Source organism: Protopterus annectens, chromosome 1.part2, assembly GCF_019279795.1.
Source record: "Protopterus annectens isolate FY-2018-M chromosome 1.part2, PAN1.0, whole genome shotgun sequence".
Taxonomy (NCBI): domain Eukaryota; kingdom Metazoa; phylum Chordata; order Ceratodontiformes; family Protopteridae; genus Protopterus; species Protopterus annectens.
In genome coordinates this window covers 517,883,208-517,888,628 of record NC_056727.1, presented here as the reverse complement: position 1 = coordinate 517,888,628, position 5,421 = coordinate 517,883,208, and the positions used below count along the sequence as shown (strand labels likewise).

Here is a 5,421-nt window from a genome sequence, read left to right as displayed (position 1 = left end):
CCACTTACCCTGGTAAAACATTAGAATCCCATGGTGGGCCTGTCACTTTCTAATTCTCTCTTTGGAAAATGTAGCTTCTTTTATTTAACCTGAGCCGGCACAGCCTTTATCTTTATCGATATACCCATGTTGAGCATGGCCTAAATCCTTTTATCCATTCAGGCTGAACATGGCCTGCAACATGCCGACTTGGCATGTACCAAATGTATCTTATTTCACATTCCCTTACACATCTGTCCAGACAAGTGCTAATATCAAATTGTTAATAATTTAATGCCTGCATACTTCTTGCTCTGTGTGACTTTCATTTGAGGCAGCACAGCCTGGAACATTTTCATTCTTCTTGAGCCACTGAGGTCCTTAAAACTCATTATCCAGCTATTCCGAGCAAGATTTGTAATGTGTCTGTTCTACCAGTTTCAAATACAGACTAAATTACTTATATGTATAAAGTGTATCCTGCAATACCTCCATTGTACAAGTGCAATGTATGGCCAAAATACTTCATGCCTGTGGACAACATTATCTTCATACTGTGTTATATGTAGCTTTAAAACAATTAATCTATTTGGTCCCAGTATTACCTTTATCTTTTCAATTACAATTCTGTCAAACACGACATCAAATTCCACCCATAATTTGGAAATATTTTCATTCTGTCTGATCCTATTTATGTTTCTATTACATAAAAATGAACAATATGTTTTAAAATAAAATCAGCCAGATTATGTTTTAAATAAAAATAGCCAGATTTTTCCCTAATGGAATGGAATGAAAGGGACATAATCTCAATGTTCCTGTTATGTCAAATACCTACTGATACATTAGAAGCACCATCCACTTTAACCATGAGAATTTACTTTAACCAACAGACTAAAACATTACATGTGTGTATCCTAAACTTGTATATGGTCAGTTTATTAGTTGGAAGACAATTCAGTGTATATCTGTCTTGATGCTGCAAGAGCATTTCAACTTATTACTGCAGCCATTTTTCATCTAAATTATACAGCTAAAATAAATCTGTTTATAAAACATTTTTCTAGAATATTTCTCTACCTACAAAGGAAATTCTCATTGCTGCTGATTGGTTTTAGATGCACAGATGGTAACATAGGTAGACTGCCATTTAACTGGATGTAGTCCTTGTTGCCCCACCACCCATTAAATTCACTTGCATTCTTGACACTCCATGCACCATTTTCAAACATAGTAATAAGCCTCCATTTCAGGATCAAAATACTTTCCTGCTGCCGAACACCATCTTTGTTTTGTATTGCAAGTTATCTGCCTTTTTCAGAAGAAAATACAGCTGTGCATAGCTATAAATTGCAGCATCTAGTCTTTCAAAGTCTAATTCCCGGTAATAAATGGCAAACTTATACATCATTCAAACTACATTATTTTAATGCATAAAGCAAAAACAAATGTCAGCCAGTACGCTATTACAAGTACTTTCCTTCATTTATTACAGTGTATTACTATCACTTTATAGAATTACAGTGGCGAAAAGGTGTACCTAATATAAATATCACTAACAGCAGCAGCAAAAAGTTTAAGTTTAAACTAAAATGGTGGCATATTCAACATCTAAGTCACACCCCGTGTTTCAAAAGTGCTGCAAAGGTCCGAGCTTCACCAAAGTATTGGTACTATTCATTGCAAACACTGCCAATCCAGCCCTCAAAAAGAGCAATGCCTGGAATGATCCCAATAGCATGAAGGCTACGAATCCCACACCTTTATCCTTTCCTCATCAGGGATGACACTCCAGTTAGAGTGTACCTCTAGTGAAAGCCAGTTAAAATTATCCACACAGTTCCAGTTATTTGTGTTTCTTTGTAAGCCAGCAGTTTCAAAGTCTTTCTCGAGTCCTTCATACCACCAGCTATAAGGTGGAAAACGAATATCACTACAGTCCTCTATAATTGCTCTGCTTGTTACGTGCAAATACACAGATGTGTCCTTGGTACCGTGGGTTCGGAGTTGCTGGCAAGCAAGAACAAAAATGCAATCCTTACATTCATCCACAAATACAGACGTGGACACGGGACCACATAAAATTTTAGAATTTATGACGTTTTTAATATGAAGTGTATTTGGGGCACCAAACAGCTTCACTGTGCAATCTGACACGTTGCTGAGAAGGGCATCTTTACTATTTACATTGTCTGAGAATTTTACCAGATTTTGGGAGGCTACATTAGAAAATCCACAAACAGACACAGTAGGTGCTTTTGCCTTCTCTTTTGGTCTGTCTATACAGCCCAGCACTGATTTCTCTTTCGGGACAAAAACCTCTTTTTATGCGCTTTAAAGGCAAACTATTTCTTGGGTATCAGCTCATCTCTTTTCTCAATCATTGCATCTTGCAGCTTTTGTAAGGCATATTGAGCCTGTCGTAAATTGTAAGAAGGTAAAAACATAACACTTTCATTCAAAAATGTTTGTAACTGCTGAAGTTTAATGGCCATAGTTTCAAAATGCATATGGAGATCGGCCTTTGAAATGCTGTAACAAGGCACATGCACACACTACGTTATTACTTTTACAGCTTCAGCTGACATAGAAGCGGATTTGTGTATGAAAAATGCTTTTTAACACTGCTACCTAAAAACACAAGTTCATAATATTATCAAATGTCAGCTGCTTACTTACAAAATATACTGGAATTTGTATTAATACAGCATAAATATAACTTGTCTTGGTCACCTTCAGTGGACTTTTACTTTGCAGCTGACATGAAGACAACATATTAAAGTAACTTTACTGTATGTGCGTATTATATATTATAAGCACATAACAAAGGATTTTAGGTCAGGGGGTGGAGGAGTTATGTGTACTGTGATTGGACAGAATGGCTTGCTTGTATAGAAAATCGGCTTGCTATGACAAGAAAGTACAGAGTGACTTGCAAGCCGATTTTCTCCGAAAACTCAAATATAACCACCATGTAACTGTATGCAGAAAATTAAGCTGACACGGTAACTGACAGAGTTCAGTTAATTTTTAACTTAATTTTCAACATTGGAGTTACTATCAGACTACAAAGTTAACTGCGCTGGGAGAAGGCACTCAAGGTTAACATAATGCAATTCCTATCTTCTCATGGTGCGCTCTGTGTTAAGCACAGAGGCGCCATGAGAAGGTACTCGGGGTTAATGAGTTAATGACTCTTCTGTAGTGTGTACATAAAGCTGCTGTGGGGCATCATGGCCATATCCAAACTGACATGTTCCATCATTAACCTTGCGCCACTTCACAGACTCCTAGTGTGTCCCACTGTTCAAATTGTGCTCCCAATAGATGAGTAGTACAGCACCTTTGGACAGATTTCTTCATGTGAAACGGGCAGCCAAGACCACAGTATGAGCTGTATGGACATCTCACTTATGTCAATGTTATCTTGACAGTTTTCCCAATATGTGCCTTATTGTGTCACCCTAACCCTGTAGCAATAATGACCACAGGACTGATTACGTCACACTGTGCATGTAACTGGTGCTTAATATGTCTGATGCCACACAAATTTGTTTGTGTAACCTTTCATTGAAAGCACTTCAAACCATTGCCAATGTCATGTACATATGTTCACATATTTAATTTGTTGTAATAAGCTTTCCTGTCCATATATCGCACATATAATTCTGCTGTACATTGGCTTTCTTGTTATGTATGTGTTTATAACTGCTTCATGTACACAAATGATATTGTCAGCTATGACATAAATCATGAATAATACATCTTTCCCAATTGTTTTCCAATACTGGTTGCACAAGTATACACATAGGAGCATATCCATGTTACATATGGCATATTATTCTAGTTACTTCCTGTGACTATGCTGCACAAAGCCATGGCACATGCATTTACCTGTCTCACATCCCAAGCTAAGCACTTCATGATCTATGTACCCGTAGCACCACATGCATATAAGATTCATATCTGCTTCCATACATATCTATATATATATATATATATATATATATATATATATATATATATATATATATATATATATATATATATGTTATGCTGCTAATCCTAGATTGTATTTTGCTCCAAACGGTTAAACTTTGACTTATTTTCCTACACTGCTATTTATATGTATGTGTGTACTTTCAGGTGTTGTTCAGGTATCTTAGTTATGATTAGATATTACTGGCCTTGATAATCTTGTCTGAGATGCTATGTGCGTCCCTTCTCACAGCTATACCATGTATGGGACTGCTTAGCATGAAGTCTGCACATTTTTAATTCTTCCATATCCATATTGTATAATATGCATTTTGGAATTAGTTGTGGCACAATGTGCTATTTATGCATCATGTCATTTATGCCTCTGGATCACACATTCTGCATCCCTTATGCAAGTATGTTGTGTTACTTCCTCCCAACACATATGACTGCAGCCAATCTCCTACACACAGTAGTGTACTATTAATGCATACTACAGTAGACATATGGAATGAGTATCCATGAATTTTTGCAAAACATTGGCATTTGCCACATGCGGGTCATGCACCTGCAAGTATGTCTGCAGTAGGTGATGTACCTGTACTACCTTCCTAGTTATGTACTTTCCTGTAAGCATCCACATAGATTCTGTGAAGGTGGTTTATTGTGTAGCATGAGACAATTAGATACTTGTATGGGATATATGATGCTCCTATGAACAACTCTCAGATGGATTACTGTGGATTTCACATGTGGTGCTGATACCAGTTGGTACACATCACCTTTTTATCGATGTTCATGTGTATAGCTGACATGACATGTCACAAAAATGTGATACACAAGCTAGTATATATGACTGCAGCATTTGTCGGCCATATCTGGATGTTCTCAACCTTGTGTCCTGATTATCTTGTGATTGCTCTGATAGTTCCACTTGAGACATCTGGGGTCCTTAGTATTAGATAACACACACCTAGGGCTGTCAGGTCACAATGCTGAGTTGCTTCATGCTACCATGCAATGAAATAGAACACATTAATCATTCACGGATATACTTACTAAAGAGTAGCCCCTCAGGGATGTCATCCACTTAAAAGCTGCCCTTAGGATACTTTCTGTCCATATTGCTGCACTTAAACCACAGTACTGGGATGTGTTGTCATCAGGTTAATAGTGAGGCTGTCTGCTGAGTACACTACCTGATAAGTGAGTGATGGTCACCCTTTTCTGTTAATGTAATGCCCTGTACTATCAGCATAAGGGGTTTTGATTAGAACATGAATGGAATCATTTGTACCAAAGACACAGAAGTTGGCAATGGCATAGAAATGTTTCATGGTAACCTGGCACTCTTTGAGTGTTGCTAGGAATACAAGAACTCATCTTCTTTGCTGGACATAGCTGCCAAGAACTGTCTTAGTATGCAACTAGCAGCTGTCTGGGGCACTGCTTTGGTATTAGGCA

General features: G+C 37.5%; 1 pseudogene; it reads right to left on the bottom strand.

The window, feature by feature from the left end:
• Window positions 1–1,725: 1,725 nt before the first annotated feature.
• LOC122792375 lies at window positions 1,726–2,474 on the bottom strand (annotated as a pseudogene).
• Between the last annotated feature and the right edge of the window lie 2,947 nt (window positions 2,475–5,421).